Raw genomic sequence first — 11,047 nt, 5'->3', positions numbered from 1 at the left:
GGCATTTTCTTTCTCCTCTTTTAAGAAGTGCTGTACAATTTTCTCTCTCTCTCTAAATACATACATGTGTATCAGTGTGAAAAATCACCAAGATGTAAGAAGCAAAAGTATATCTATCAAACTAGGGGTTTTTCTTCTTAGCCAACTTCAGAAAAGCACTTGAAGTGCACTAGGTCTGACCTGTGCACTAAATCCAAGGAGCACCAGCTATGAAAAATGTATACAAATACTTGCAAGAATAGAAGAAATTGTTTCTACTGCTGGTAGTCTTTCCATGGCTCATTGTTGCTTTTTCTAGTCTTCCACAGGAGCCTATGGTTAAGGCACAGGAGTTGTGCAAGAGGGCTGCTGCAGTTTTCCTGTTTTAATGAGTGGGTCTCCAATTCTTAAAACAAGATAGCAATCAAGTATTTAAATAATTGTAAGATTCTGTATTTGTTTTGAAGGACAGGATGAAGATGGTGATTATATGAAGCAAGTCTTCCTCTTTCAAGGTTACTCCTCCCTACTCTGTCTATGTTTTCTCTCTAACAATGTAGACTGGAAGCACATGGAGAATCATAAATTATGGATAACAACTTTAATTCATAGCCCTCATAACTGAGAACCCTCAGTAATCTGCACTTACTCTCCTATGCACCAGCAAACAAGCTATAAATCTTCTGAATGTTGTTACTAATATGCCTCTCTTTTCCAGCAATCACAAGCAATGTCTCAAAAAAAATAGTTGCCTTATTCTCTCCCACAGTATTGTGGAACAGTTTGATAACCATGGATTTAGCATTAGTGAAGAGTTCAAACACAGTTTCAATCTCAATGAAAATAGGAGTTTTTAGTTGGTTACTAGGGCACACACTCATCTAAATCCTTTGCTTTGTTTACACTCAAACTTTTTTTTCCAAATAGAAGTTAAGAGCATAGGAAAATTGGGAGGAAAATGAAACTAAAAATGTTAACAAAATGAATACTGGATCAAATTCTTTGCATCCTAATTGAGCCATAATCTTGTTTAACAGGAAATTTGCTTGGTTAAAACCCAGGAAAATATGGCCATTGTCTGGGAAATATGGGAAGCACGCTGAGCAACCTGCGTAACAAAAGAATTGTGTTGAAAGTTGCTCGTGACCTGCAGACAGCACTGCCTAAAGGAACTCCCTGGAAAGGAAGTGAATTCCACTTGAACTGCTAGAAACAGCATCTTGCCAGCAAGAGGAACATGGCTGAAGGAAGACAATTCTGGTATGCTGTGTGTGTCTGCAACAGCAGTGGCTGGCACTAGTGGGATTCTGAGAGAAGCAATAACAGGAACTCAGAGCAGCCCAACTCACCCATACTTACAGGATTTCAGGAAGAACATTTGCAGCCTGTGGTAGCTGCATCTAGCCTAAAAGGCAATGAAGATACACTGCACATTCTTCAAAAAAGCTATTGCCCTGAATCAGCCAAGACTGTTCTTTCACTTTGAAGACAAACAGGATGGACTTAAGTAAGTGCATAAACAATTTTTCAGGTCAGCAGTAATTCATGCAAAAATACTTTTTTTTTTGCATATGTCTCTTGACAGTACAGGAAAGTTTTAATATAAATAAATGACAAGTAAAAATCTCAATTTCATACTGACATATAAACTCCATAATGGCCTGTTTATTAAGATCAGCTTGCATATGTTGCACAAGAGTGTTAAGACCCCTCAAACATGACATTGGAGTAAATTTGAATAACAAAAATAAATTAGCTCTGGACAGAAATTTTGCAAAGATTAGCTTAGTAAGCAAAGTATTATGCTTAACAATTTTTTTTCCTCAAACCTACTATACTAAAATAAAATAGTTGTACATTTAGGAATAAAAAGGACCAAAACCAAGAATGTGAGTTAGCAGGCATACAATATGTGTCTGCAACTGTTTCTCACTATTCTTCAGCCTCCTACCAGCTGCAACCGACTAATTTTCCCACCTTGTTAAAGAGTGGATTAGTTCTGAATCTAATGCACTGTTGTTCAGAAGGCAAAGGTATTTCCAAACTTATTTCCAATCTACTAATTCCCTTATATACATACACCTACAATTGTGTGTAGCCACTGCTGCTCTGTTCCATGTGTTCAAACAGTAGGAATCATCCGTAACAGCAGCTGCTCTGCATGGGGAACATGACATAATTCTGAAAAATCAAGACCCAATTCCTACAGCCATGAACAGCCTCAACACTCTGAACCCCAGTGAGTCACATAATTCCATCCATCTTTTCCCATGAATGTTCCATAACAATGATGGTACTGCTCATCTTGTGATCAGAATTTAGGGCCTCATGATGAAAAGTTCATAAAACAAGTAATTATAATGCCTATTACATTAACTGTAGTAGTCACCTGAGTACCTGTACAAGAAAAGTCCCTCTGCCTCTCTGCCTCCCATGGTTTCCACATAGCTTTGTCTAGCTTCGGTTTACTTACAGGTAAATAACACATCCTATGTATTGCATATGTAATATCCCAAGGATGATTTCATAAAAAAAAAAACAAAAAACAAAAAAAAAACCTCATCGTAATTTATTTCATTGCACACAGATGCAAATCACAGTTAACCAACATTATCTAACACTTCATGTTTCAGCAGGACTTAGCTTCAGTAATGTCTTTGAATAAATACCTTGAGAGGGCAATCTGCTGCCACTGGAGGATAATGCACCCATTGCAAAGTCCCTGTGCCTATATATTAGCTATCCTTCTGTCATCTCTGGCTCAGCCTTCTCCCTGCTCTTCATTCTGGTCCTTGTGGTTGTCAGCTATTGAAATAACAAAGACCACAGTGTATGACTTGAATGCAAAGAAGATAAATCAAAATGCTGCCTGCCTCCTAATAATACCATTTTCCAGATTATCCATGGCTTCCACAAAGGCTTCACATATACTTTGGGAAGGACATGAAGGATTCAATACCAAGAGGCATTGGATTAAAAAAAATTTCTCAAATTCAGACTTCTTAACGTTTCTGAAAGAACTGAAGTGGCCCACTTGAAGAGTTTCTCTCAAGGTTAGCTTATTCTCAAGCAACACTCAGAGGAAAAAAACAAGATGATGTAGATTACAGGGCATTACCAGACTTTGTAGCTGTTTTTGAGTTTTTTACAGACTACTTGTTGATTCAGAAATTCAATTCCCTCCATCCCCTGCCTCAGTTTCCCAATCAAACTCAATATAAATAATGATACTGACATTCTTTCTTAAAGTGCTGTTGGAACTATGCATGACGAGCACTTCACAGAAGCTGCCTCTAAGTACTATTATTCTCTTCTTTTTCTTTTTTTAAATTTAAGAGCCACTTAGCTATAAGTGAGATAGATGCCATCTCTAAGAACCTCTTAAGACCTCAGAATTTGGTTCATACAATATAAGAATTACATGGCTGTGCCATCCTCCATGTCATCAAGTAGCATTTGACAATGCAACATTAATTTAGTAGGAGCTCAATTATAGGCTCAAATCCTCCTAGTTGCCTTTTAGAGTGTTCTGCTTTTCAAGGGGTTCATCTCTCTCAAAAGAGATATGATTTGCAAAAAAAAAAGCTCACAATGCATGCAAAATTAGTTGCAGTGGTTCAAAAGAAAGTGGAAACCTGTCTGCCTAACAGCAGCATTCACTTCAGTAATCTTCATTTATGCCTCTCTAAAACCTCACCTCCACTCTCAGAAAACTGAAATTTCCTACACTGCTGCGCTGTTTCATTGAAGCAAATTTTAATTTCCTTCCCCATCTCTCCCACAAAAGGACTTACAAAATGTCTACACTCTCTTCCCATTTCCAACTCCTCTTTCTTTTGTTTTGACCTTTTATCTCTGTGAGAAAGCAACAAGGCTGAAAGATTTATACTTAAAGAATGGGTGAATGAATGTGAGCAAGGTGCAGAGCACTGTGATTAATGCATCCTTTTTTTTTGTTTGTTTAAATAGATTTTATAACTGTCTTACAAGAAAACAGCAGGGGAAAAGTTTAGTTTGAGGATCAAATGTTTTTTCAGTATACATCTTACACTTAACAAATACCCTTACACAGATGAATCTTCTTATCTTGAACTACATATTGAATATTCAATTTTGTAGGTGAACAAGTGGCATGACCACTATTTTGTGTATGTCATTATCTATTAGTAAAGCGATACAAAGCCTGTTCACTTGTAGTGATTGTGTAACATCTTTAGCATAGGGTGAATTTTAAAAAGTACAAAACAGAAGATAAATTCGAGCAAAGGGTCAGAAACAATTCTGTAAGGATCAAGACCTGTTTTAGGTTAACCCTGAAAGGCAGCTCAGAGCCACCCAGCCATTTGCTCATTCCCCAAAACGTGCGTGAGAGAATCAGAAGGGTAAGAGTGAAAAAACTTTTAGGGTGAGATAAAGACAGTTTAATAGGGAAAGTAAAAGCCATCATATAAACAAAGCAAAACAAGGAATCAATTCACTACATCACACGGAAATGGGATCAGCCATCCCCAGGAAATCAGGGACCCACCATTTGTAATGGCGATTTGGGAATACAAACACTATCCTTCCAAACATGGGATGAAACAGAAACATCTTGTCTGTGAGACATGGGAGACTGTTTGACAATGAGAGAGTACAGTGAACAGCAAGTCTGCAAATAAATTAAAACTCTGGGTAGCAGAGTCAAGGGAATAAATCGCCCTCTGAAAAATGTCATAGACTTAAAAAGTTAGGTCAAATGAAAGCCAGAAAAGTAGAGAGGTCTTGATAAGTTTGCCGTAAGCAAAATAGGTAGACTCTCCTTCCTGTTACTAACTGCAAACTTTCAGAACATTGATGCCAGGCAAGTTTGAACCCTTCTGACTGCCATTCCTAACTAAGAACCATTACAGATGTCCTGACAGAATGAGAATCTGACCTTGAAATCTACAATGTGCTTGCGAATCCACCTCTTGCAGAGTGTGATCCTGAGACAGCTGATAACAATTGTCTTCCAGCCTTTGAGTTGAAGACTGCTACTAAATTGATTGCCAAAATATTAGTTATCCATCCTTATCAGAAATTCTCAGCACTCTGTATGAAAAAAAAAAAGCCCTTGCAGTACTGCTTGTATAATTGCACTGATTATTTTAGCCAGTGGAAACACATGGGGCAGCTGCTACAGTGAGACTCTCTCACAGGGATGCACCAGTAATTGGTATTACCTTCTAAACTGTGACTCAGCACTGGTGTCTAATCCAACAACCTGTGGTTACATCTTCTGCCAACAAAAAACACCATAAATCACCTTCCCAAAGACATCACTACAGTTTATTGGCGGTAATTACAAGTTCATTTTTATGAAAATACATGTCCTACTATAATTTCTGCAAATCAAAATTGGAGTGTAATGTATTCAACTGAGCCAGGATGATGTACAAGAAAAACAATTTTCCTTCAAAACACACTTCACTCATCCTATCTAGTTAATCTGTAAACTATCAGTAGCAGGAGCTCTTCCTTGTTCCAGAACAGCAAAGCTACTTAAAGTGAGTCCAAACACTTCAGAACCTTTTTGCTCTAATGCAACATATATATCATAACCATAATTCATACATGGCTATTTCTCTAAATCCATGTGCTCACTCTCCACATCACATCTTCAAGCATGTTGACAATTTTCTGCTGATTTAATTAAACTCTCTGTTTTCAACAGTTCCAATCACTGTGTCCTTTTCAAGAGTGCACCTTGAAAAGGTATCACCCTCTGAAGAGCCAGCATTATAAGGGAGATATTCCAATACTATTCACCTAAGTTGTGTTGCAATCTTAAGAGTCTGGTCTTGAAAACCTTTCCATCTTCAAGCATTTAAAAATAGAATTTACAAATCTAGCCTTGACACAGGTATCCAGTTAAATGAGAAAGGATCAACTACATTTTTTCCAGGGATCTGACAACACATGGTTCTGAGGAACACACAATCAACTGGTGGCCTTTTTATCCCTTGAAGCAGGCCTATTCCTACCTTGGGTAATTGGCAGACTGGAAAAAACAATTCCTTTCATTTACCTAGGAATTGCTCTTCCTAATCTACAAGTGCTGATGTAGCATAACTGGGGGCAGACACACTGCAATAAACGTTGCAAGGAAGAAATTGCAATGCTGGAACAGACAGTGGATTCATTTTAACGGTTCTGCATATGGCTACATTAAAAAGAAAAAAAAAAAAGCATAATTGATTTCCTGCTGACCCTCTCCTCTAAGTTAATGAATGAAAGCTGCATATGTTAAAAGTCATGCAGCATGAGAAAGTCTGCTACTACCATCAAGAGTGTAAAGGAAAACTGATTACTAGGGCCTGAGGCAATACCTGTCACACAAGGAAACTGCCCAGCTTTGGGATGTGCAGAATCCAGTGTCCTACTATTGAAAACCAGTGTGAACACCTGGTACTAACTCTCTATTTTAATCCTTCCTTTACAATTCTCATTTTATCACCATCTCTCATTTTCTCATTTCTCCTTTATTATTTGTATCTCTCAAAGAAGCAGTACTTTGAAGGATCTGAACTCTGCAGTATGGTGCACCTTCTCTACTCAACACTAACTCATCATTCTTCAACTCTTGAACAAGGTTCTTTGGTTCACTCAAGACAAAAAAGGAAGAAAATTGCTTCTGCAGAAGAGGAAACAAATTTCCTTTGGTCCAAGTAAGTTCTGAGCAGGCATGAAAGGCTCTGAGCTGCCTTTGCCCTGTCCATCTTCCACAGAGACCTACAAGTTTGCTCAATTTTCACTGATTTTCTTCAGCCACAAGCAGATCTAAAACCAAGTGGTCTCCAGGTGGATAAAGAGCAAAGTTTTCTCCACAGCTTGCACTCAAAGTTTCCATAAAACATACCTCATTTCTTTCCATCCTTACTTTCACTGCTGTTTTCATAATGCAAAGGAGAAAATCCCCAACATACTCTGAATGAGTTAGCTCCACTTTTCTCCCCTTGGCTAAGTTTGAAAATTAAACATGAGCACACTAACTAGTACAAGCAGGAGCATTTCACTGAATTGACTACCTGCCCTGCTTCTGATCTTTACATTTGTTTTCATTGCCTTTCCCTAACCAACAGAAATATAAACAGAGTAGTTTCAGTTTGGGAGGCTGAGGGTGAAATCTCAGGAACTCTGAATCCTTTCTTTTAATCACCATTGGTTTTTCAAACAGATTGGGAAAGCTGTTCATATCTCTAGGGTTCAGTATCTTGTCCAATGTCACAGGCTGCCAAGCACTTAATGCTCTCACAGAATCTGAAATCCTCAAATGAAAGGCAGGACAAAGGTGAAAGCTATTTGAGTGCCTACCTTATAAAATGCCATGATTTAATGTTGCAATAATGAGTGGCAGCATGCAGCAGGGATAAAAGGAGGCTGCTGGCCAGAGCGGGCCTCCATTCCCCTCTGTTGCTCTGCCAGGATGCTGTCTGCACTTGCTTTGGCACTGTGAGCAGAACTGGGAAACACAGGCCCAGATTTGGAAGCTGGGGCAGATTATCACAGAGCTGACCTTGCAAGAATCAAGCCAGTCCAAGCCTCAGCCACAAGTGACATCAAGAGAACAGATGGGGAACTGCTTCCAGGTGAGGCTGGCACCAACACCAACTGCACTCCACTCCTCTGTGAAGAGCCCTGTGGAAAGGCTCCTCAGCCCAAGAAGCAACTTCCCAAGCCAGGATTTGGCTGAGCCCCTCTGAGAATTGTGCTCTGCATCACTTGAGACTCAGGAAAGTGCATCCTGCACACAGGCAGGCCAGCTGTGGGTAAGTGTAAAGAGCTCATCCAGCAGGGCAGAGGAGCTCAGTGACATCCTAATAAATCCCATGACACTCTGCTCTTTCCTGCTCCTTCACAGCATGCCAACATTGCAAACCAGGTGTTGCAGAACTGCTTGCAGGATATTTCTGGCAGAATGCAATGTGCCTTGTCAAGGATGCTCCTTAGTGCAGGAGGCCCATCAGATCCTATATTATTAAGGTATTTCCCTGTTACATTTAGGGACTGTCAAGCACAAGAAGTCAAAGAATTGGGTTCCATGGACACTGAGAAAAGGAGAAACAGTCTAAGCATTTTAGCAATGCTAATAATCTCATTCTTTGTATTATTCTACTTCTCCAATATATTACCAGTGCTACTCTTTGCAATTGTGTATCCTACTGGATACCTACAGAAAAATAATTCTTTGCCCTCATAAGTGGATTTTGTAATGAAAAAAAAAAAGAGACCTGAAATCTGAAAACTGCTTACTTTAACCTACCTCAAACCTTTATGAGAACGGCAGAGGAAAAAGTCATTGAGCCATCACAAAAGACAAGTAGGTGGCCGGGAAAGTTGATATATACTGGTCCAGCCTAAAGAACTGGATTGCTTTTTGTCTTTGTGCACTTCTCAATCATCATCATATAATGTGACTCTTGTCTATTTTGTGCACAATACCTGCTTATAGTCTAAAAAATTTATTTTATTTATGTTTGTTTTTAAGGCAGATCACAAACTTTTAAAGACAACCAGCTATTCTACAAACTCCTTATTCTCATGTTCCACTTGTATTTTATGGAAATTTAATCTCAGCTGAAAGCATTCTGGGTATTTTGTATATAATACAAATGTAATGTTATTTTAATGAATGTTTGTACAGTGCTGGTCCTGTGGTTAAATTATGTAAAAAACAGGTGCACTTGGACATGGGTAGTAGGAAAATAAGTTTGTTTCAGGAGCCTAATTGCTATACTGATTACTGTAATAACAACACTGGCAGGCATTTGCTAATGTTCATGAGTAGTATGATTTTTGCAGTGAAGAAATACTGAAAGGTATTCATACTGTAATTTGCAAAGGTTTTTTATTTATTCCAAATATATGGGTCTTGTTTACTTAGGTGAAGGACAAGTTTGCAGATACCTGCAAAAACCCCAATTAAGTAGGCTTTCTTCTTTGCTACTATTGGTCACAGTTCACTTTTTTGCCAGCTCTGGTTTCTGACCATTTTCTATGTGTCCTGCATGTTCTGTTTGAAACACTTTAGAACCTAGAGTTGTACTTGACCATGTACAGCTGATCGACTTCAGAAAGACTTCACTGCCAGTTATCCTCACATGCCAACACTGAGCAATGCAAAACAACTCCTGACAGACATGAGTCTTCATCTACCACAGCTTCTAGTGCAATTAAGCAAAATCAGTGAAAGACTCTGCTTGACCTCAACATGCTTTGGCTCAGATTTTCACAGTCTGGTGTTTAAAGGTATTCAAGGCACCTAAGGGGACTGGAAGCACCCTGTGGATTTCTCAAGAGTCATAAAACATGAGCCAGGTCCCAGCTGAGTCACCAAAAATTCCTGTGTCTCTGTTGTAACCAGCTGTATGGATTACACATATGCCTAACCCTTGGTGTTAGATAATGCTGAATCACGTTTTAACACAAACGACAATGATCTAAATCCATGCAAGTCTCTTCTGAATTGACACCTTTGTCCCAGCAGCGCCCAGCCAAACTAACAGAACCAGATTTGCAGAAATGCAAGGCTGGACATTGTGTTCAATGCTTGTCTTACAATTCAAGGGCAGTTTCAACAACAGGTCTCCACTTTGCAGACTGTATTTTGAGTGCTGAGCCAAACCAGCCCTCAAAGTTTCCTTGAAACAATATTAACAGTCATCCACTCACTATTAACAACAGATTAAATTATCAGGAGCATTGTGCTCTATTAAACACTATTCTCTATTATTCTTGCTAGAAATTGGCTTCCAAAGTGTTTTATGTACCTGTTGCAAAAGGGAAATGATGTTTCAGCTTAACAAAAACTCTTTGTTATTATGCACAACCATTATTAATGGATTACACTTTCAATCCACTTTGTCACATAAATAGAAAATCTATGGTTTGATAGGATTAAACATTTAACAATGCATTATTATTGTTATTGCTTTTCAAAAACAGTTATTTTCTACAGATTTTTTTGTACTAGTGTTTTAACTTCTTCAAAATAAATATTTATTTTGGACTTTAAAGCCTGGCAGTTGCTGCTTTTCCAGCAGATCAGTGCCTCACTCATGCTCCCATTAACTTCAATAGGAAGAGGAGCATGGCCCAAGAAAATAATCTGTAGGAAAAAAAAAATCTATGTTCTATCAACCTAATAGACATTAAAAGAATTAGTTATAAAGTATCAGAACTGAGGATAGCTAAAATGACATTGCATATAAAGATATCTTTAATAATTATCTTAACAATTTCTAATCACATTTAAAATCCTGTAAAGTTATCAAAACACTTAAGCAATCTGAGCTTGAGATGTTTTCTATTTACTCAGAATTCAAAGAGCTCCTTTCATGTGAAAGGTAGAAACAGCTTTGAAGATAAATGACAAAGGAGTGAGGGAAACCCTAAACAAATCATACTTCTGATTAAAGTATTATGTCCTTAATGTAATCTCTCACATTTCTCATATTCCTTACAGACTTTAGGCAACACATTCAGAGCAAAACAGTCTTCCAATAATTTTTCACAATACTATCTTGAGCACAAATTGTAAAATTACTCTGTATATTTTGCCTGCCTGAAATGTATAGTTCTATAGCTTGCCTTTTAGTTTCTGCACCATGCCATTGGAAATTATTTATAATATTCATAAAGATTTCCTTATCCCTTCTCCCAGTGAGAGAGAACATATACTACTCATTATGTTGATGCAAATGAGGCAGCAGTTAATCATCTGCTTTGAAAACAAGGTACTTGGGCATTATTTAATTCCCTAAACCAGCAAACCATGTGTTTGCCTTTATACAAATTGATCTCGCTATTGCCATGTTGGAAAAAAAAAAAGCAAACAGGTAATAAATGCAGAGTGAATTCTGGCCTGTAAGCCTTTTCTTATGTTTATTTACACTCAGAGCATTTCTAGAGTTGGCCTTTTCCGCCTTTTTTTGCCAGCCACAATTTTACTCACTTCAACACTTGCCCATATCAATGCAGGAGAGAGGATTAGGCCCTAATTTTTAATGGAGCCCAAGTTGTTGCAAAATCAGCACCTACTATTAAA

The sequence above is a fragment of the Zonotrichia leucophrys genome, chromosome 1 (genome assembly GCF_028769735.1).
Source record: "Zonotrichia leucophrys gambelii isolate GWCS_2022_RI chromosome 1, RI_Zleu_2.0, whole genome shotgun sequence".
In the NCBI taxonomy this organism is placed as follows: Eukaryota; Metazoa; Chordata; class Aves; order Passeriformes; family Passerellidae; genus Zonotrichia; species Zonotrichia leucophrys.
This window is presented reverse-complemented; position numbering follows the sequence as displayed.